Raw genomic sequence first — 24,272 nt, forward strand, 5'->3', positions numbered from 1 at the left:
TTACAAGACTTTAAAATTACAAGTTTTTAAAATTTGCATTGAGCATAAAACATCCTTAACCATTTTTTAGATCTGTATATACTTTCCTATGTGGTGCCTTTAGCAGAGATTTTATGCGAGAAATTAAATTAATTTTTAAAATATGAAAAAAATAGCTCAGCAGTTATCCAAATCATCAAGCCAGGAAGGCAGTAACCTGCATAGTGCGCCAGAACATTCCAGTCACTAGGGAGGACCAGACTCCCTCTCTGATGTCCTTAACTCAAGCACTGTGTTTCCAGCAAATCAACCAATCCATTCTGAAAACTTATAGGAGTGGAATCAATTAACAATTATTTAAAATCATCCTGTTAATTTTGATAACTTTATAGAGATCTTGTGAATGCATACATAGATGATTTAATGAATTCTCTTTGCAAAGAAGTAAGTTACCAACTAGAAAAATAAGTCAGCAGCAAGGTTAAAAGGCGTTGTGGGCAGAATTTTTAAACATCACTTGTTTTTGAAAGAAAGGGAGAAAAATAAGAACATATATTTGTGTTTTATTTTCATTAAGAAACACAGAAATGATTAATAAGAAGCTACAAAAAATGGTTCCTTATAGGGCCAGGAGGAACAGGGGAACAGGGAAGGAGTAGTCACAAGACTTCTCCTTGTATACATTCTGACATTTTAATTTTGAACCATTATCAAGTATTACATATTCAAAACATTAACAGAATTTTTAAACTGCCTATTTTAAGAAATAAAAAGCCCTACAGATTATCTTGAACCTGCAAACAATAATACAGGGTTTAAATACAAAGGAAGATACAGTGCTTGTATACCTCTTATAACTATAAGCTTCATTAGTGGCAATATGTGACATTCAATAAGTCTAAATGAAGGAAATGGAACAGCCTTAATTGAGGATAATCCAAACTGATACAAATAAAGACATGGACACAAATCACATTTGATCAGCAATATCTTATTACCCAGATTTTCGCTGAATTTGCAAAAGAAGATAGAGCAAAAGCTAAAGAAGATATTGAAAATAAGTGTAAAATATTTTTAGCGTAATCATTTATGCGAATAAAATGTGTTAAGTGTTTGGTTAATTAGCATTAAACATTAAAGAACAGTTCAATAAGATTGGATCGTGGTTTCAAAATTCCTCATATAAGTTAATGATTTACCTAATTTACATGTTTCATATTTTGTTAGAGTAGACATAATATGAATTATTGACATTAATTGCATTTATTGGATAGTACATTCATTGAATATTGTAATAGTTTAAAGTAACTCATGAAAGAATGGCTAGCATTCATGAATATAGGAAAAATGTATATGAATCATGTATAAATGTATGTGTATAAATACATACAAATATGATAATTCTGGAATGATTTCTATGATTATTTATGAAAAGATTAAAATTACAAGTAGTTTCTGGATGAAGAGCAGACTGGCTGAAACATCTGCCTCCTTATTGATCGTCAGGGTGGCTCTATGTTGTGTGGCTTGCTGAACCAGTACCTCTTTCCTTTTTGATCTCTCCACCTGCATCTCTCCCAAATTGCTGTTCTGTAACCTTCCTACCCAGATTCCCATTTACATGGATAGCTGGAATGCTAGAAATGAATGATAATATTGTAGGGGCTCTGGCTTGCAAGAGACTTGAATGTCCTTACATATACCCAAAGGCTGTCCGCATCCCCTCTGCTGCCTGAAGCCTAAGCAGAAATTCAGTTCTTTTTAACAGGGTTAACACGGTTAACACAGAGGGACGGCAATGGAGAGAAATGGGCATTGATATCCCAACTACATGGTGCTCGCTAGGCCACAGGTCCTAGTGGGGGGCTGGGCCTGTATGTTTCTAGTTCAAAATAAAATGTCCTGTGGGCTAGTGTGAGCTCTGAGCCATAATTTGACATACAGGGGAGAGGCTGGCCCTTTTGTTTTCTGTAATATTCCTCTTCTCACAATGAAGCATAAAGTAGTACATATACACTTTCGGCAAGTAATTTTAAAGTGCACACTCTTGAGGTTACAGCCAGGTAAACAGATTAAATTTCTTTTTTTTTTTTTTTTTGAGACAGTGTCTCCCTCCGTTGCCCAGGCTGGAGTGCAGTGGCATGATCACAGCTCACTGTAACCTCGACCTCTCAGAATCAGGTGATCCTCCCACCTCAGCCTCCCGAGTAGCTGGAGCTAGAGGCATGCACTGCCATGCCCAGCTAATGTTTGTATTACTTGTAGAGACAGGGTTTTGCCATGTTGCCTACACTGGTCTTCAACTCCTGAACTCCAGTAAGTCTCCCACCTCTGCCTCTCAAAGTGCAGGGATTACAGGTGTGAGCCAACACGCTCAGCCTGGCACATTACATTTCCACAAGATAATTAATTAGACTATTTTTGTATAGATTAATACAAGTGTGGCTTCTTTCCTGAGCTTCTCTCTCCCTCTGTCTCTCTTTCTTTCCCCTCTACTCGCATTTCTTCCCCACTCAGTATTTCTCTCTTTCTACCGCCGGATCTCAACTCTAAGACCTTGAAAAAAACAAAATTATTTCTGCCTGGGCTTTTGATACAATCCTCAAATTTGGGTTGAAACAGTTTTCTCTGTGGCCATCTGCCACCCAAGCTGTTTTCATTCCTCCCTGAATTCTCATTTCTAAAACAAGGGAGGGACCAAGGGCATATGCTGCCAGCTCTCTGAACTCATCCCTTTGACTCCAGTATGCACTAGGCTTTTTGTGGCTGGCTTCTGGTCACCTCACCTCCTTCCCCCAGGCATCTTCCTTCTTGAATTGCATGATCAGGAGTCTATTAGGAGTCACCCTATCTCAAGGTATTTTTCCCTCTATTATTCCACCAATAAACTGTCAACTTTTTACTCTTTCTATACATAGCTTCTCCAAAGCTGGAGTTGTACCAAAATACATGAGATTTTTTAAATTGACATATTAAGCAAAAGAAGTACAATGGCAACATATGTCCTATTTAACTGGAAAGAGAGGTATATACAGCCAGAACCCTGGACCAGTTTATTAAATTTTGGCAGTACAGCATCCGGCAAGAAAAAAAGTTAAGGGCAAGGCTAAAATACTTAGTATAGAGCAAAACTAAAAATAATGTGGGTCCCAACTGAAGAATAGACCTTAAACTTGTCCATGGCTGGAATTCACTATTATATGTCTGGGTTCATAGAAGCCTGGTAATTATATGCAAAATTTGCATGTGTTAATTTTCCTGGGGAGAGATCATGCAGATTTCATCAACTTCTCAGAGGGAATCTGTGACCCAAATAAGGTTAAGATATTGAAGGAGTCAGTTACCGAAATATTAAAAGAAACTTACTCTAAGTAACTGATACAATTATCTAATATTTAGCCTATTTTAAGTACAAATTCTAAATTCTTTGAATAAATATAAAAATGGTCCATTCATTGGTGGGAGTATATGATGGGTCCAAGTAAGTTTTTCAAGTTCCATTCAAAACACTTTATATATGATGAAGAAAATGTGAAAGTATTTTTCTGCTTTATTGGAGTATAGTTGACAAATGAAATTATAAATATTTAAGGTATAAAACTAAATCTTTTGATATATACATACAATGTGTACCACAATCTAATTAACGTATCTATCACCTCACATAACCATTTTCTTTTTTCTTTTCTGTGGTGAGAACACTTAATATATACCCTTTTAGCAAATTTCAAATATACAATACAGTATTATTAACTATAGTCATATTGCTGTACGTTAGATCTCCAGAATTTATTCACCTTGCATAACTGAAACTTTGTACCCTTTGACCAATATTTCCCCATTTCCTCTTCTCCCAACCCCTGGCAAGCAACATTCTACACTCTAATTCTATGAGTTTGACTATTTTAAATTCCACATATAAGTGAGATCATGAAGCATTTGTCTTTCTGTACCTGGCTTATTTCACTTAGCATAATATCCTCCAGTTTCATCCATGTAGTCACAAATGACAGGATGTCTTTCTTTTTTAAGGATAATATTCATAAACACACACACACACATACACAGACACACATATATATACATACATATATACCACATTTTCTTTATGCATTCATCCATTGATGGACATTTAGATTGTTTCCATATCTTGGCTATGTGAATAATATTGCAATTAACTGATTTCATTTCCTTTGAATACATATATTTTTTGAATATATATATTTTATATATATATTTTTTCCATAATGGCTGTACCAATTTACATCCCCACCAATAATGTCCAGGGTTCTATTTTCTCCACATCCTCACCAACTTTCTGATAATAGCCATTCTAACTGGTGTGAGGTAATAATTCATTGTAGTTTGGATTTGCATTTTCCAAATAATTATTAATGTTGAGCAACTTCTCAAATACTTGTCAGCCATTTGTGTTTCTTCTTTTGAGAAATGTCTATTCAGATTTTTGCCCATTTTTTCATAGGATTATTTGTGCTTTTGCTAGTGAGTTGAGTTGTTTGAATTTTATATATATAGAAATATATATATGTATATATAATTTTTTTCTGGTTATTTATCCCTTGTCATGGAGAACCTCTGCTAGGGCAGTGCAGAAGGGAAACGTGGGGTCAGAGCCCCCACGCAGAGTCCCTACTGGGGAACTGACTAGTGGAGCTGCGAGAAGAGGGCCACTATCCTCCAGACTCCGGAATGGTAGATCCACTGACAGCTTGTACCATGAGCCTGGAAAAGCAACAGACACTAAACAACAGCCCATGAAAGCAGGCAGGAGAGGGGCTATATCCTGCAAAGCCACAGGGTTGGAGCTGCCCAAGGTTGTTGGAGCCTACCTCTTGCATCAGTGTGACCTGGATGTGAGACATGGACTCAAAGGAGATCATTTTCGAGCTTTAAGATTTGACTGCCCCGCTGGATTTTGGACTTACATGGGGCCTGTAGCCCTTTTGTTTTAGCCAATTTCTCCTATTTGAAATGGCTGTATTTATCCAATGCTTGTACCCCCACTGTATCTAGGAAGTAACTAGCTTGCTTTTGATTTTACAGGCTTATAGGTGGAAGGGACTTGCCTTGTCTCAGATAAGACTTTGAACTGTGGACTTTTGAGTTAATGCTGAAATGAGTTAAGACTTTGGGGGACTGTTGGGAAGGCATGATTAGTTTTTAAATGTGAGGACCTGAGATTTGGCAGGGGACAGGGGCAGAATGATATGGTTTGGCTCTGTGTCCCCACCCAAATCTCATCTTGAATTGTACTCCCATAATTCCCATGTATTGTGGGAGGGACCCAGTGGGAGATAATCGAATCGTGGGGACAGTTTCCAACATACTGTTCTTGTGGTAGTGAATAAGTCTCACAAGATCTGATGGTTTTATAAGAAATCCCTTTCACTTGGCTCTCATTCTCTGTTGCCAACACCATGTAAGATGTGCTTTTCACTTTCTGCCATGATTGTGAGGCATCCCCAGCCATGTGAAACTGTGAGTCCATTAAAATTATTTTTTCCCTAGTCTTAGGTATGTCTTTATCAACAGCGTGAAAACAGCCTAATACAATGACCTCCTCTAGAACAGTTTTTGATTTGAAGTCTATTTTGTCTAATTTAAGTGTAGCCACCCCTGCTCTTCTTCAGTTACTATTCGCATGGAATATTTTTTTCCAACCTTTCATTTTCAACCAATGTGTGTGCTTAAGAATAAAGTAAGTCTCTTGGAGACAAGATATTGCTAGATCTTGTTTTTAATCCTTTCAGCCACTCTAGCCTTTTATTAGAAAGTTTAATCCATTTATATTTAATGTAATTATTGATAAGTGAGAACTTCCTATTGTCATTTTGTTAGTTGTTTTCTGCCTGTTTTGCACTTGCCTCTCTACCTTCCTTGCTTTCTTGATGTCTTTTTTTTGTTACGACATGATTTTTGTAGTAATTTGGTTTGATCCTTCTCTCGTATCTTTTGTGTATCAGTTATAGGTGTTTTTCTTTGTGGTTACCTTGAGGCTTGCATAAAATATCTTGTATTTATTTATGTATTTTAAATTGATATCAACAACTTCAATCACATATAAAATCTCTATACTTTCATCACCCCTCACATACACACGTTGTGTTCTTACAGTCAGAGTTTACTTCTTTTTGTATTGTGTATCCATTAAGAAATATTTTGTCCTTTAATATTAGGGTTAAAATTTACACACTACCATTATGGTATTAAATTATTTGTTGTCTATATATTTATCTTTATTAGTGAGATTTATGCTTTCATATGCTTTTGTGTGTCTGTTCAGCATATTTTGGTTTGAAATTGAAGAACTCCCTTAAGCATTTTTCAAAGGAAAATCTAGTGGTGACAAACCCTTCAGTTTTTGTCTATCTGAGAACTATTCTAACTACTTTATTTTTAAAGGATAGTTTTGCAAGGTATCATCTTGGTTTGCAATTTTTTTTCTTTTAGTACTTTGAATATACCATCCCACTTTTCTCTGAGCTGCAAGGTTTCTGCTAAGAAGTCTATTGGTATACTTATGGAGTTCTTTTATATGTGATTCCTTTTCTGTTTGCGTTCAAAATTGTCTGTCTTTGACTTTTTACAGTTATAATGTGCCTCAGAGTAGACCTCTTTATGATCAAGCTATTTGGAGTCCTTTGGGTTTCTAAAATCTGGATATCTATTTCCTATCCCAGATTTGGGAAGTTTTCAGTTATTATTTCTTTAAGTAAGCTTTTTGCCCTATTCTTTCTCTCTCTTCTCCTTCCCTATGACTCTGATAATTTGTATACTGGTTCACTTGAAAATGTCCCATAAATCCTGAAGGCTTATTTCACTCTTTCTCGTTTTTTCTTTTACTTCTTTGACTAAATAGTTTCAAGTAACTTGTATTTAAGTTCCCTGATTGTTTCTTCTGCTTGATTGAGTTTTCTGTAGAAACTCTTTATTGCATTTCATTCATTACATTGTTTAGTTCTAGAATTTCTGTTTCGTTCTTCATTGTTATTTCTATTCCTTTGTTGAACTCATTTTGTTTATGTATTGTTTTCCTAATTTCATTAAGTTGTCTAATTGTGTTCTCTTGTTGCACATCAAGCTTTTTTAAACAAATTATTTTAAATTTTTTGTCAGGCAATTTGTAGATCCCCATTTCTTTGGGGTCGATTACTAAAAATTTATTGTCTTCCTTTGATGGTATCATGTTTCCTTGATTTTTCACATTCCTTGTAGTATTGTGTTGGTGTCTGTGCATTTGAAGGAGTTATTTCTTCCATACTTTATGGTCTGGCTTCGGTGGGGAGAGACCTTCACCTGTAAGTGTCTGCAAGGGTACTAGCTGGGTGGGATGTGCAGCAGTGCTGGGTGCATGGGTGCACAGTGGAATCAGGTCAGGGGCATAGGTGTACATCACTGCTGGGGCTGGGAGTAGTGCAGTGGCTCCAGCTCCAAGGGTCACAGAGGCAGTTCTGGCTCGGGGTGATGCAGTGCTGTGGGCTGTGTGCAGCTCTGTCAGCTGGGGTTTTACTGACAAAGGCTGTGGGGATCCTTGGCTGAAAAGGTGAAGGGTCCTGATGGTGACAACTACTGGGGTCCTCCTGCTTTCCTTTTCCACTACATCAGGAAGTTTCAGCCAAGGAGACTCTTTTTGACACTGAGTTGTGGTGGCCTAGGTGATGGGATAACACAGGTAAAATGTTTCCGGTGCTTTTCTACGTGCCTATCCCCTGTTGTGCTACCTGGGTTGCTGTAGCTTTTAAATTGTACTCTAAAGCTCTCCTAGAGCTATTTTCATCCGTGGATAGTAAGTCATTGTTTTTGAAGGAGATGAGGAATGGGACTCCTAGTCGGTCATCTTGCTGACATCACTCCCATGAAGGTATTCTTTAAATCAACATTTCCTAAATTCCTCTCATGATTTGAATAACTCAGAGTGCTTGTATTCTAAAAATGAAAATTCCCCAGTTCCAGCCCACAAATACTGAATCAGAATTTAAAAGAGAGAGGCATAGGAATTTTTTGAAAGAAATATCTCAGATTATTTCTATCAATAGGAAGCACTTTATGGAAAATTGCCAAAGTTATAAATAATTGATGTCCTTGTTCATCAAACAAAAACAAATGAATTAAAAACAGAAAACAAGAAATCTATGCCCTAATTTTAACAATTTTAACATAGCAATTATCCACTTAAGGCTAGGTTTGTTACTTTGTGAAATTCTGCATAATACAAATGATTAATAAATTATAATTATTTAAAACATTTGACCTTTATAGCAATATAAGTATTCATTATTATTATTATTATACTTTAAGTTTTAGGGTACATGTGCACAATGTGCAGGTTAGTTACATATGTATACGTGTGCCATGCTGGTGTGCTGCACCCATTAACTCGTCATTTAGCATTAGGTATATCTCCTAATGCTATAGCAATATAAGTATTAAAAATTAGTTTTGTAATTCACACGTAGCCACATACAAAGGTTTTACTACCTAAACAATTTTTCCAAACAAAGTACTAAAATAAACTTACAGAAAGTATTTGTAGAAAATGCATTTGAGTTTAGTAATTTGATGAGTTTTCATCCCTAAAGTATTAAGAAATTGTAAAGGAGTCTTAGCATAAAAAGCAAAATGTTAAAAGCAGCAGCAGGTGGTCAAGCAGTCTCTCTCAAACATATCATCCCATTAAACTAATAGTTTTTTTTTTCACAAAAGAAATGTTTTTCTAATGTATTACAAATCACCCCAGAGAGATTATTTATAATGGTCACTTCAGTGGGCTATCCCAGCTAGTTTACTCTACAGTGCCATTTTAATAAAAACCTACTGGGAGGAAATCTCTTCATAATTTAAGCCATTTAATTTTAAAAATTAATGTAAAGTAAAGCCATAGTCAACTCAATTCCACAAATATTTGATTATTATCTCATATAAATAAGCCCAGCTGTAGGTTAGCTACTAAGGATAAAGTGACGAGTAAGACACATTTCCTACACTCAAAGAGCTATCTTGCTCTAGAACATTTTTTTCTCTTGCCTTTTTTTTTTCTTTTGAGAAAACTAAATCAGGGGTTTGCAAACTTTTTCTGTAGAAGGACAGATAGTAAATATTTTCTACTTTGCTTGTCATTCCGTCTGTGTTGTAACTATTCAACTCAGTTGTGTAGCATGAGAGTTGTATAGCCAATGTGTAATTTTTAAAGCATGGTTCTAATAACAAAAATAGGCTGCTGGCCAGATTTGTCCCTTGGGCTGTAATTTGTTACCACTGGACTAAATAACTCGTGAGTGCTTATTTAATCTTTCAAATTTTTATCATATCTGCCTTACTAAAATGTTTATACCAGAAATAGTGAAAAGTAGATATACCAAGAAGATAGGAAATTTAAAAAGGAATTACAGAAAAAACAGACTGAGATAAATCAAGGAAGTTGTTAAAGGAGAAAAGGCAGTGTCACCCAAACAGAAAGTGATACATCAATAAAGGTCAAGCTCTCTGGAGGAAATTTGAAAACTTTTAAACAGTAACAACGTAATAGTAACATATTATGAAATAATCCACTTCTATGTGAAATCATCTTTATAGCTTTAACTTGCTTTAAAAACAGATGTGTTAAACAGGCATAAAATCTAAAATGCTTAATTATACAAATAATGCATAATTTTGTAATTAAAAATACAAATAAGCCCAAAGAAAAAAATAAATATCTCCACAAATCTTACCAAACCAGAAACACTACTGTTTTACTAAAAAAGGTTTCAAATACGTTAGAAGAGCCAAGTCTTCATAGGATTCTTCTGCAGCTTGTAGGATCAGATAGGATCAGAGCTTAATCCATTCATTCACTCCCAAAGTTCACATTTTAGAGTGCTGAATTTGCTCAAGTGGGGCAAACTGCAGTGCCCAGTGCCCAATAGCCTATCACCATAAGAATAATGTGTGCTCCACCATGGCACACGTATACATATGTAACAAACCTGCACGTTGTGCACATGTACCCTAAAACTTAAAAGTATAAAAAAAATAAAGAATAATGTGTGCTAGGCACTATATGAGGAGCTTTCTGGAGTTCATCTCATTGAATCCTTCCCACAATTCCAGAAGGCAGACACTATTATGATTATGCGCAATGTTAGAAATGAGGAATGTGAGGCATGAATGAAGTATGTGAGGCATGAATGAGGAATGAAGTAATTTACTATGGTCAAGCAGCCAGTCAGTGCCATAATGATGATATAAATCCCGAAATTTGGTTTCCATCATCCATGATCTGAAACTTTGGCATTTCTCCTAAGGAAAAATAGGTACATCCAAACCCTGTGGTATAAACCTAGAGCCAGTAGTCAGACACTCCTTGCTTTCACTGAGATAGACATGAATGTAAAAAGTGTAAATGTCTCTGTCATCCATAAAGAGATAATGGCAACAATATCACAATTAGCAATGATTTGGTATGTATTACTTACCAAACTCAAGGTAATAAATTTGAGTCCATAGTTTGGGGACATAATTTAACTATTTAAGTGTGAATTTGTCCATTCTCACATTGCTACAAAGAACTGCCTGAGACTGAGTAATTCATTTAAAAAAAAAAAAGAGGCTTAATTGGCTCATGGTTTTACAGGCTGTACAGGAGGCATGGCTAGGGAGTCCTCAACAATCATGGCAGAAGGCAAAGGGGAAGCAGACACATTCTACATGGCTGGAGCAGGAGGAAGAGAGTGAAGGGTGAGGTGCTATACACTTTTAAACAACCAGATCTCATAAGAATTCACTCACTATCATGAGAACAGCAAGGGGGAAGTGCACCCCCTTGATCCAATCACCTCCCACTGGACCCCTCCTCTAACATTAAGGATTACAATTCAACATGAGATTTGGGCAGGGACACAAATCCAAACCATAACATTCTCCCCTGGCCCCTCCCAAATCTCATGTCCTTCTCAAATTGCAAAATACAATCATCCCTTCTCAACAGTCCCCCAAGTCTTAACTAATTTCAGCATTAACTCAAAAGTCCACATTCCAAAGTCTCATCTGAGACAAGGCAAGTCCCTTCTGCCTATGAGCCTGTAAAATCTAAAACAAGTTATTTACTCCCAAAATACAATGGGATATAGGAATTACTCCCTTTCCAAAAGAGAGAAATCTGCCAAAAGAAAGGAACTACAGGCCCTGTACAAGTCCAAAACCCAGCAGGGCAGTCACTAAATCTTAAAGCTCTAAAATAACCTCCTTTGACTCCATGTCTCACATTCAGGCCATACTGATGTCTGGAGGATGATGGCCCTATTCTCACAGCTCCACTGTGCAGTGCCCCAGTGGGGACTCTATGTGGGGGCTCCATCTCCACATTTCCCCTCTACACTGTCCTAGTGGAGGTTCTCCATGAGGGCTCTGCCCATTCAGCAGACTTCTGCCTGCACATCCAGGTGTTTCCATAGATCCTCTGAAATCTAAGCATAGGCTCCTAAGCTTCAGCTCTTGTCCTCTGCACACCTGCAGGCTTAACACCACATGGAAGCTTCCAAGGCTTGCGGCTTACACCCTCTGGAGGAGTGGCCTGAGACTTATCTGGGACCCTTTTAGCCATGGCTGGAGCTGGAGTGGCTGGGACACAGGGAGCAGTGTCCCAAGGCTGCACAGGGCAGCAGGGCCCTGGGCCCAGCCCAGGAAACCATTCTTCCCTTTTAGGCCTCCAGGGCTGTGATGGGAGGGGCTGCCACGAGGTCTCTGAAATGCCTTGAAGGCATTTTCCCTATTTTCTTGGCTATTAACATTTGGCTCCTCTTTACTTAGGCAAATTTTTGCAGCCAGCTTGAAGTTCCAGTTTCAGATCATCTCTGCTCACACATATGAGCATATCCTGTTAGAAGAAGCCAGGCCACATCTTGAATGCTTTGCTGCTTAGAAATTTCTTCTGCCAGATACCCTAAATTCTATCTCTCAAGTACAAAGTTCAACAGATTCTTAGAGCTGGGGCACAATGCTGTATTTGCTAAAGCCTAACAACAGTGACCTTTGCTCCAGTTCCCTGAAAGTTCCTCATCTCCACCTGAGACCACATCAGCCTCATTGTCCATATTACTATCAGCATTTTGGTCATAACAACTGAACAAGTCTCTATGAAATTCCAAGCTTTTCCTCGTCTTTCTGTCTTCTTCTGAGCCCTCTGCACTCTTCCAACCTCTCTGTCTTTACCCAGTTTCAAAGTCACTTCCACATTTTCAGGTATCTTTATAGCAATGCCCCGCTTCTCAGTACCAATTTTCTGTATTCGTCCAGTCTCACATTGCTATAAAGAACTACTGGAGACTGAGTAATTTATAAAGAAAAGAGGTTTAATTGGCTCACGGTTCTGCAGGCTGTACAGGAAACATGGCTAGGAAGGCCTTAAGAAACTTACAATCATGGCAGAAGGGGAGGCAGACACATTCTACATGGCTGGAGCAGGAGGAAGAGAGCAAAGGGAGAGGTGCTATACACTTTTAAACAACCAGATACAATGAGAACTCACTCAATATCATAAGAACAGCAAGGGGGAATTCCACCCTCATGACCCAATTACTTTTTACCAGTTCCCTCCTCCAACATTGGGGATTACAATTCAACATGAGATTTGGGCAGGGACACAAATCCAAACTACATCAAGGTGTCTGAATAGTCAGTTGTTCTGAACTTTCTTTGGAACCCAAACACTTTGTAAATGTAACAACAGCCACAGATAATTCCCTCAAAGGAGTGCAAATAAGCATACTGTGGTGGCCCTGGAAGTGTACCACCCAGATCTCCTTCATAGAACTCCTGCCAGGAGCTGAGCTGATGGACAGCCCCAGCTACTACCCCTTGGATTCATGACTGCTCATAGCACTTGCCCTAGGGCTTCTTGGAGCCAATAAATAAGCATGGAAGAGGTAATGGTGCCTGAACCTTTCTGCCCAATATAGGATGCTTCCAATAAGCAAACTTTGCTTGGGGACTCCACATTAGCTTGGATGAGATTTTCTTAGAACTATACTGCAGTCTGAGGCCTCCAATCAAATCCTCCTTTCCCTCTCTCCTTTCACAGATGCCAGACCTGCCTTCTGGTCTCAAGGCTCTTGCCTTCTATTCCTCCTCCCTCTCCTTTACCCTCCACACGCACTCCCCCATAAATTAAGCTTGTCTAATTCTGTCTTGTTGTCTATTCCTTGGAGGACCTGAAATGATAATCACAGGTGTGTAAAACATTGTGCATTTTTTCAAAGGATTAGTGGAACCCTGAAGTTCATTTGTAGATCCTCCTGAGGTATAAAGACATCAGGTTAAGAACCTCAGCAGGTGGTACAATTAAAGGTAATTAAAAGATGGATACTAAGCCAATTTTTGCATCATTCTGCTCTTATAAAACTTTGGCAAATGATTTTTTAAAAATATGCATGGTTCAAATCTAAAACAACTATATTTAAATACTTGTTAAATTACAGTAATCTATTATTTTTAAAAAAATCAAATAGGTAATAAGAGAACGATTAAAACACCATAAATGTAAAAATCCCTTGAGTGTTTTTTTTTTTTAGTTTTCTGGAAAGAACATCACACCCTGTAATACTAAAGCCTGAGCTCAAATCCTAGCTTACCCAGGCTTGCTGATTAACCTCCTACAAATCACTTAACTTTTCTGGGTTCAAATTGCCATATCTCTACAATGAAGGGGTTGGACTAGGTAATTTCTAAGGAATCTTTCCATTCTAAAATTTTATGATAATATATGGTTTTCTCTGTGGCATAATTAATAGTATCAAGAAGGCAAAACTAACTCTAAGTCCAATATAATAATATCAGTAATGTCATTTCAGAAGAAACTGAAGGAAAAATTAAATGTATTTAAAATCCTCAAGGGCTGGCCTCTGCCTCCTCTTCCAGCCTTAAAAACTATCCTAGTAACACCTTCTTTCTGTTCCTGGTATCTCCCAAGTTCATTTCTGCCTCCAAGTCTGTTGCATTTGTTTGGGAAGTAGTTCCCAAATGGCTAGTTCCTTCTCATAGTTCAGGTCTTGTTTCAAAAGTCACATCTACCAGATCTTATGTGACAATCCTGCCCAAAATAACATCCCCAATCCCCAACTGATTTTTTTCAGAACACTCTCTTATATCATCTTACAAACAATTATCACTATTTTTTTTTTTTTTGGTTGCTTGTCTGTCTTTCCTCACTAGAATAGAAGCTCTGTGGAGCAAACATGTTTTCTGTCTTGTTTATCATATATCTCTTAGAATAATGCCTGGTACATAGGAAGCATACAATAAAAGTGTTTTAATGAACAAATGAGTGAATCAATGAGTGAATCAATACGTGCGTGCTAACAGAAAACAAAATTGTAACTTTTAGAAGAGTGAAAGAAAGTATAAAAATCATCCCCATTCCATTTTTTAGGGTCATATAGAAGCAGAAACTTGGCTTTGCATGCTGTATTTCATAATTAGAGAAGATAATAACCCAAATGTGTGCCAGGAGTAGCATTAGGTTTAGCTTTGGACTGAGTTTTTTCCTGTGGGACATCAATAGAATTGTATGATGATCAACACTAAGATCATGTTCTAACTAATTGAGCTCACAGGCTTAAATTACTCAGCTTTTAATATTTGGAAACAAGCAGCATCAAAATAATTCTACTGACTTCCAAAGAATTAAAACTCACAATGCCTAATTTTAAAAAGTCATCAAATAGCTCTATGAAAATTTAAATACTATGGAAAGGTTATATTAAGAATGAGTCACTGAAGTTTTAAAAAACCTTTTTTTACAAGATAATTTTGTGATTGAAGTTTACGTCACAAAAACCAAGAAACAGCCAAATGTGAAGTCAGCTCTCAATTTTCCATGATAAAACCAGGAATTAGCTCATGAAGAAGTAGTAGGAAGGGTATATATTGGTTTTGGTACTTCAGAGATCCTGGCCTTGCCACTTACTAACAATGGCTTTGAACAATTTGCTTAATTTCTCTGGGTCTCAATTTTTTAATTTGTAAAATAGGATTAGTAATGTTTGTATGCTTGTTTTGGAGATTAGTAATACTCTAAAGCACTAAACATAGAGCTAGGAACATATGAGATAATAAAAGGCAGCTAAGCCAAACAATAAAAATACATTGACTACTTAAGTCTATGGTAATCAGGAGTATGTGTGAGAAAGGGGATAGATGTCAGAACTACCTCTACAAGCCCATTTCCCTCATTAGAAACTGGATAACCATCTCCTCCTTTGTGAAAATATACAATCTATACAGTTGAAAGCTGAAATATTTTGAAAGTAGGCCTTTCCCCACCCCTAGAAAGAAAAAATTTTCCCACCCCTAGAAAGGAAAACTGGAACCAGGAAGTAAATCTTTTAACCATATTAAATACAGAAATAGTTGCTCTGCCATCACTATTGCAGCAACCTAGTCTGCATGCCAGCACCTCTCTGCTGACAACTCCTTCACTGTGGAGGACATGAACAAATACAGCAACAGAATTCACAGAGGGACCCAAGATGAATGCAAGCAAGAATGAGCAAGATGATAGTAAAATGTGTATTGGAGGTTTGAGCTGGGATAAAAGCAAAAAAGACGTGACTGAAAACTTATCTCAATTTGGGGAAGTTGTAGACTGCACAATTAACACAGACCCAATCACTGGGAGATAAAAGGATTTGGATTTGTGCTTTTCAGAGATGCTGCTAGTGTTGATAATGCTTTGGAACTGAAAGAACACAAACTGGATGGAAAATTGATAGACTCCAAGAGGACCAAAGCTCTAAAAGGAAAAGCATCTCCATGCTGGGAGAACCACTACTCTCTTCAAAGCTGTCAGACCAGGGACATTTAAGCCTGGAGAAGTTTTCTGCTGCCTTTTGTTCAGCTATGCCCTGTCCCCAGAGGTGGAGTCTACAGAGGCAGGCGGGCCTTCTTGAGCTGTGGTGGGCTCCACCCAGTTCAAGCTTCCCTGCCGCTTTGTTTACCTATTCAAGCCTCAGCTGGCGGGCACCCCTCCCCCAGCCTCACTGCCACCTTGCAGTTCCATCTCAGACTGCTGTGCTAGCAATGAGCAAGGCTCCCTGGGCCTGGGACCCTCCAAGCAAGGCATGCGATATAATCTCCTGGTGTGCCATTTGCTAAGACCGTTGGAAAAGTGCAGTATATTAGGGTGGGAGTGACCTGATTTTCCAGGTGCCGTCTGTCACAGCTTCCCGTGGCTAGGAAAGGGAATTCCCTGAACCCTTGCGCTTCCCGGGTGAGGTGATGCCTTGCCCTGCATTGGCTCTTGCTCGGTGGGCTGCACACACTGTCCTGCACCCACTGTCTGAAAAGCAACAGTAGGGGCCGACTGACACCTCACACGGCCAGTTGCCCCTCTGAGACAAAGCTTCCAGAGGAAGGATCAGGCAGGAACATTTCCTGTTCTGCAATATTCGCTGTTTTGAGGCCTCCTGTGGTGATACCGAGGCAAACAGGGTCTGGAGTGGACCTCCAGCAAACTCCAACAGACCTGCAGCTGAGGGTCCTGACTGTTAGAAGGAAAACTAACAAACAGAAAGGACATCCACACCAAAACCCCATCCGTACGTCACCATCATCAAAGACCAAAGGTAGATAAAACCACAAAGATGGGGAGAAACCAGAGCAGAAAAGCTGAAAATTCTAAAAATCAGAGTGCCTCTTCTCCTCCAAAGGAATGCAGCTCCTTACCAGCAATGAAACAAAGCTGGACAGAGAATGACTTTGACGAGTTGAGAGAAGGCTTCAGATGATCCAACTTCTCCTAGCTAAAGGAGGATGTTTGAGCCCATCACAAAGAAGCTAAAAACCTAGAAAAAAGATGAGACAAATGGCTAACTAGAAAAACCAGTGTAGAGAAGTCCTTAAATGACCTGACGCAGCTGAAAACCATGGCATGAGAACTACGTGATGCATGCACAAGATTCAGTAGCTGATTTGATCAAATGGAAGAAAGGGTATCAGTGATTGAAGATTAAACGAATGAAATGAAGGAAGAAGAGAACTTTGGCGAAAAAAGAGTAAAAAGAAACGAACAAAGCCTCCAAGAAATATGGGACTATGTGAAAAGACCAAATCTACGTCTGATTGGTGTACCTGAAAGTGACAGGCAGAATGGAACCAAGTTGGAAAACACTCTTCAGGAAATTATCCAGGAGTCCTTCCCCAACCTAGCAAGTCAGGCCAACGTTCAAATTCAGGAAATACAGAGAATGCCACAAAGATACTCCTCGAGAAAAGGAACTCCAAGACACATAATTATCAGATTCACCAAATGTAAAAATGTTAAGGGCAGCCAGGGAGAAAGGTCAAGTTACCCACAAAGGGAAGCCCATCAGACTAACAGCAGATCTCTCGGCAGAAGAGAGTGGGGGCCAATATTCAACATTCTTAAAGAAAAGAATTTTCAACCCAGAATTTCATATCCACCCAAACTAAACTTCATAAGTGAAGGAGAAATAAAATCCTTTACAGACAAGCAAATACTGAGAGATTCTGTCACCACCAGGCCTGCCTTACAAGAGCTCCCAAAGGAAGCATTAAACATGGAAAAGAACAACCAGTACCAGCCACTGCAAAAACATGTCAAATTGTAAAGACCATCGATGCTAGGAAGAAACTGCGTCAACTAATGAGCGAAATAACCAGCTAACATCATAATGACAGGATTAAATTTGCACATAACAATATTAACCTTAAATGTAAATGGGCTAAATGCTCCAATTAAAATACACAGACTGGCAAATTGGATAGAGTCAAGACCCATCAGTGTGCTGTATTCAGGAGACCCATCTCACGTGCAGAGACAAACATAGGCTCAAAATAAAGGGATGGAGGAAGATCTACCAAGCAAATAGAAAACAAAAAAAAGCAGGGGTTGCAATCCTAGTCTCTGACAAAAGAGACTTTAAACCAACAAAGATCAAAAGAGACAAAGAAGGCCATTATATAATGGTAAAGGGATCAATTCAACAAGAAGAGCTAACTATCCTAAATATATATGCACTCAATACAGGAGCACCCAGATTCATAAAGCAAGTTCTTAGAGACCTACAAAGAGACTTAGACTCCCACACAATAATAATGGGAGACTTGAACACCCCACTGTCAACATTAGACAGATCAACGAGACAGAAAGTTAACAAGGATATCCAGGAATTGAACTCAGCTCTGCACCAAGCAGACATAATAGACATCTACAGAACTCTCCACCCCAAATCAACGGAATATACATTCTTCTCAGCACCACATCACACTTATTCCAAAATTGACCACATAGTTAGAAGTAAAGCACTCCTCAGCAAATGTCAAAGAACAGAAATTATAACAAACTGTCTCTCAGACTACAGTGCAATCAAACTAGAACTCAGGATTCAGAAACTCGCTCAAAACTGCTCAACTACTTGGAAACTGAACAACCTGCTCCTGAATGACTACTGGGTACATGACGAAATGAAGGCAGAAATAAAGATGTTCTTTGAAACCAATGAGAACAAAGACACAACATACCACCACCTCTGGGACACATTTAAAGCAGTGTGTAGAGCGAAATTTATAGCACTAAATGCCCACAACAGAAAGCAGGAAAGATTTAAAATGGACACCCTAACATCACAATTAAAAGAACTCGAGAAGCAAGAGCAAACACATTCAAAAGCTAGCAGAAGGCAAGAAATAACTAAGATCAGAGCAGAATGGAAGGAGATAGAGACACAAAAAACCCTTCAAAAAATCAACGAATCCAGGAGCTGGTTTGTTGAAAAGATCAACAAAATTGATAGACCACTAGCAAGACTAATAAAGAAGAAAAGAGAGAAGAATCAAATAGACGCAATAAAAATGATAAAGGGGTTATCACCACCTATCCCACAGAAATACAAACTACCATCAGAGAATACTATAAACACCTCTACGCAAATAAACTAGAAAATCTAGAAGAAATGGATAAATTCCTCGACACATACACCCTCCTAAGACTACACCGGGGAGAAGTTGAATCCTTGAATAGACCAATAACAGGCTCTGAAATTGAGGCAATAATTAATAGCCTAGCAACAAAAAAAGTCCAGGACCAGATGGATTCACAGCCAAATTCTAGCAGAGGTAGAAGGTAGAAGGAGGAGCTAGTACCATTCCTTCTGAAACTATTCCAAATAATAGAAAAAGAGGGAATCCTCCCTAACTCATTTTATGAGGCCAGCATCATCCTGATACCAAAGCCTGGCAGAGACACAACAAAAAAAGAGAATTTTAGACCAATAAACCTTTCCTTTATTGAGGAAAAATCCTCAATAAAGTACTGGCAAACCGAATCCAGCAGCACATCAAAAAGCTTATTCACCATGATCAAGTGGACTTCATCCCTGGGATGCAAGGCCGGTTCAACATATGCCAATCAGTAAATGTAATCCATCATATAAACAGAACCAAAGACAAATCCACATGATTATCTAAATAGACGCAGAAAAGGCCTTTGACAAAATTCAACAGCCCTTCATGCTAAAAACTCTCCATAAATTAGGTATTGATGGGACGTATCTCAAAATTATAAGAGATATTTATGACAAACCCACAGCCAATATCATACTGAATGGGCAAAAACTGGAAGCATTCCCTTTGAAAACTGGCACAAGGCAGAGATGCCCTCTCTCACCACTCCTATTCAACATAGTATTGGAAGTTCTGGCCCGAGCAATCAGGCAGGAGAAAGAAATAAAGGGTATTCAGTTAGGAAAAGAGGAAGTCAAATTGTCCCTGTTTGTAGATGACATGACTGTATATTTAGAAAACCCCATGGTTTCAGCCCAAAATCTCCTTAAGCTAGTAAGCAACTTCAGTAAAGTCTCAGGATACAAAATCAATGTGCAAAAATCACAAGCGGTACTATACACCAATAACAAACAGAGAGCCAAATCATGAGTGAACTCCCATTCAGAATTGCTTCAAAGAGAATAAAATACCTAGGAATCCAACTTACAAAGGACATAAAGGACCTCTTTAAGGAGAACTACAAACCACTGCTCAATGAAATAAAAGAGGACCGAAACAAATGGAAGAACATTCCATACTCATGGATAGGAAGAATCAATATCGTGAAAATGGCCACACTGCCCAAAGTAATTTATACATTCAATGCCATCCCCATCAAGCTACCAATGACTTTCTTCACAGAATTGGAAAAAACTACTTTAAAGTTCATATGGAACCAAGAAAGAGCCCACATTGCCAAGACAATCCTAAGCCAAAAGAACAAAGCTGGAGGCATCGTGCTACCTGACTTCAAACTATACTACAAGGCTACAGTAACCAAAACAGCATGGTACTGGTACTAAAACAGAGATATAGACCAATGGAATAGAAATAATACCACACATCTACAAGCACCTGATCTTTGACAAACCTGACAAAAATGAGCAATGGGGAAAGGATCCCTATTTAATAAATGGTGCTGGGAAAACTGGCTAGCCATATGTAGAAAGCTGAAACTGGATCCCTTCCTTACACCTTATACAAAACTTAATTCAAGATGGATTAAAGACTTAAATGTTAGACCTAAAACCACAAAAACCTTAGAAGAAAACTTAGGCAATACCATTCAGGACATAGGCTCGGGCAAGGACTTCATGACTAAAACACCAAAAGCAATGGCAACAAAAGACAAAATTGACAAATGGGATCTAATTAAAATAAAGAGCTTCTGCACAGCAAAAGAAACTACCGTCAGAGTGAACAGGCAACCTACAGAATGGGAGAAAATTTTTGTAATCTACCCATCTGACAAAGGGCTAATATCCAGAATCTACAAAGAACTTAAACAAATTTACAAGAAAAAATCAAACAACCCCATCAAAAAGTGGGTGAAGGATATGAACAGACACTTCTCAAAAGAAGACATTTATGCAGTCAACAGACCATGAAAAAATGTTCATCATCGCTGGCCATCACAGAAATGCACATCAAAACCACAATGAGATACCATCTCACACCATTTAGAATGGTGATCATTAAAAAGTCAGGAAACAACAGGTGTTGGAGAGGATGTGGAGAAATAGGAACACTTTCACACTGTTGGTGGGACTGTAAACTAGTTCAACCATTGTGGAAGTCAGTGTGGCGATTCCTCAAGGATCTAGAACTAGAAATATCATTTGACCTAGCCATGCCATTACTGAGTATACACCCAAAGGATTATAAATCATGCTGCTATAAGGACACATGCACACGTATGTTTATCGCGGCACTATTCACAATAGAAAAGACTTGGAACTAACCCAAATGTCCATCAATGATACACTGGATTAAGAAAATGTGGCACATATACACCATGGAATACTATGCAGCCATAAAAAAGGATGAGTTCATGTCCTTTGTAGGGACATGGATGAAGCTGGAAACCATCATTCTCAGCAAACTATCACAAGGACGGGAAACCAAACACCGCATGTTCTCACTCATATGTGGGAATTGAACAATGAGAACACTTGGACACAGGGTGGGGAACATCACACACCAGGGCCTGTCATGGGGTGGGGGGAGTGGGGAGGGATAACATTAGGAGATATACCTAATGTAAATGACGAGTTAATGGGTGCAGCACACCAACATGGCACATGTATACCTATGTAACAAACCTGCACGTTATGCATATGTACCCTAGAACTTAAAGTATAATAATTAAAAAAAGGGAAAGAATCCCCCAAAAAGGGTTTTGTGGGTGGATTGAGCCCAGAAACTTCTGAAAAACAAATTAAAGAATATATTGGAGCCTTTGGAAAGTTTGAAAATTTTGAAATTCCCATGGATACAAAAACAAATAAAAGAAGATTTTGTTTTCTCATATATACAGATGAAGAGCCAGTAAAGAAATTGTTAGACAGCAGATTATTATCAAATTGGTTCTGGGAAGTGTGAAATCAAAGTTGCACAACCCAAAGAGATGTAGAAGCTGCAACACCAAAACAAAAAGGAAGAACAGGTGCTGCAACCAGTGAATGAGGGGGCCCTAGGGGGTCGTGACCAAGGTCAAGGCATAACTGGAATCAATGATCTAGTGACTACTATGATCGCGGCAATGGGAATTACAATAGTGCCTATGGTGGTGATCAAAACTGTAGTGGCTATGGCAGATGTGATCATGCTGGGTATAACTATAGGAACCATGACTATGCACAGGTGTATGCAGACTATAGTGGCCAAAAGAGCACTTATCGCAAGGCATCTCCAGGGGGTCGCAATCACCAAAACAATCACCAGCCATACTAAAGGAGGACATTGGAGAAAACAGGAGATGATACTAAAATAACCCATCTTGCAGGATGACATTGAAGACTGGTCTTTTGTTGATCTAAGATGATTATTTTGTAAAAGACTTTCTAGTGTACAAGACACAATTGTTCTAACTGTATATAGCTGCCAATTCATGTTCTTTGTTTTTACTTTGTCCTTTGCTATCTATGTTATGACTCAATGTGGATTTGTGTTTATACACATTTTATTTGTATGATTTTATATTAAACCTCAAATAAATGCTTCCTTATGTGATTATTTTTCTGTGTCAGGTACCACATGGCTCCATAAAAATATAATTTTAAATAAGCAATAATTAAGGCACAGTTTGTTGTGCGGAGAGAATTGATCCATAGGGAGAAACTGTGGTCCTTTATAAATAGCCAGCCACAGTGACACCCTGTTTCCCAATATGTAGATATATTCCATGCTCTTAAGGCTTCATCTGTCTGTTAACTGAAGTTTCCACCACATCTTTGGATGATGTTTTTCCCCTCTGGATATCTGAAGACACTGTCCTGAGACAAAGTCACAGTGTTGTGATCACTGGAAGCTTTCTAGTAGACCATGTGTCCTCTGGATTGTAACATGATTATTAGTAGCTCCTTTTGCTTTGTTCTTGTCTCTGGAAAGCCATCTTTGAATTGCTAATTACTTCTTTGACTTTAGAGCTAATCAGTGGTCTGCTAGAAAAAGCTTTATATGCAATTATAATCATAACACCATGATGTTAATTCTCTTAGTAAAAATCCAAATAAATATAGAAAAGAACACTGTAAAACTGTGGTAGGAACTATAGTGTAAAGTATTGAAAGTAATTATAACACAAGGAATTTCACAGATAGGTATGAGATTATCCATTAGAGTTTGATCAAAAGTTCAATTAAAATTTGAAGTAGTGGCAGAATAACTGATTTAGTTATATTCTGTTAGTGTTATGTCACAGCCATCACAACACTGAACAAAATATTTTCTATTTGGGCATTCTGAGGAAGCTGTATTACAGTTAACTGCAAATGCCGTGTGAGTTTAGAAAAAGTCATGATAGTAAATATCATTTTAATGTAGTTAGTGAATAAACTTGAGTAGGTAAGCATTTGCATATTCAGATGTAGGAAGGAATAGTGGAAAAGGTAAGTCTTAGATATATGTTAATGTTGATCCAAGTGTTCCTGACTCCTGTCATTACAGTAGATTTTCCTGGTTCATTGAAAAGAAATAATTTCATATCTAGGTTTTAGAGGACCTAGGTAAACACAAACTTTGAATTTGGCATTCAGTATAGTTAATTGGATTTAAGGATGTTTGTCTCCAGGTTAACTACTGGGATTGGCACACGTGTCCACATGCAGAGTAGTTAATCTTGTGCAACCAATTTAAGTTTTTTATGCTTATGAACCTGCCTTTTAAAAAAATTTGGTGCCTGTAACTTTATTTGTTCCAGTGATATTTGCACTTGTTGTGCTATAAAGTTACAATGATCTTGTCCATTTTTGCTTCTGTTTTTCTATTACACCTTACACCTAGGATAAGTACCAATGTTGGCTTATTGCAAAGGATTCTGCTTATTCTTTCAACATGCAACTCTAGGGACTAGAAGGCAGTTCATTTTGTGTTGTCAGTAGGCACAGTGTCTAGGTAGTGAATCCTGTAAGTTCAAACATATAATTAAGTGAAAAGTTGACCTTGAGATTGTCCTTTTCTCTGACCAAAAATGAATAAAGGCTTTTGAAATAAATAAAAACAATAAAGAAATAATAATTTGACCTCACAGTGAGAGTTTATCTAAAATTGTCTATACTATAATTTCAATAAAATATAAACCTCGTTTTAAAAGGCCATAAACAGTCATTCAGAACAGATGAAATGATAATGCACATTAGGCAACAATTCATAAAGTGTTTAACAAATTTTCATTTATGACTTATTATGTTCATGATTCTATAAAAATAAATGGAAACCATTGAGTAATTCATTCA

General features: G+C 38.0%; 1 protein-coding gene and 1 pseudogene across 4 annotated transcripts in view; one reads left to right on the forward strand and one right to left on the reverse strand.

Annotated features, from left to right (window-relative positions):
* CCDC148 (coiled-coil domain containing 148) overlaps positions 1–24,272 on the reverse strand; it is a 291,643-nt gene that overhangs the window by 242,855 nt on the left and 24,516 nt on the right. The window lies entirely within an intron of this gene.
* On the forward strand, positions 15,449–22,305 carry LOC101126832 (heterogeneous nuclear ribonucleoprotein D-like; annotated as a pseudogene).

The sequence above is a fragment of the Gorilla gorilla genome, chromosome 11 (genome assembly GCF_029281585.2).
Source record: "Gorilla gorilla gorilla isolate KB3781 chromosome 11, NHGRI_mGorGor1-v2.1_pri, whole genome shotgun sequence".
In the NCBI taxonomy this organism is placed as follows: Eukaryota; Metazoa; Chordata; class Mammalia; order Primates; family Hominidae; genus Gorilla; species Gorilla gorilla.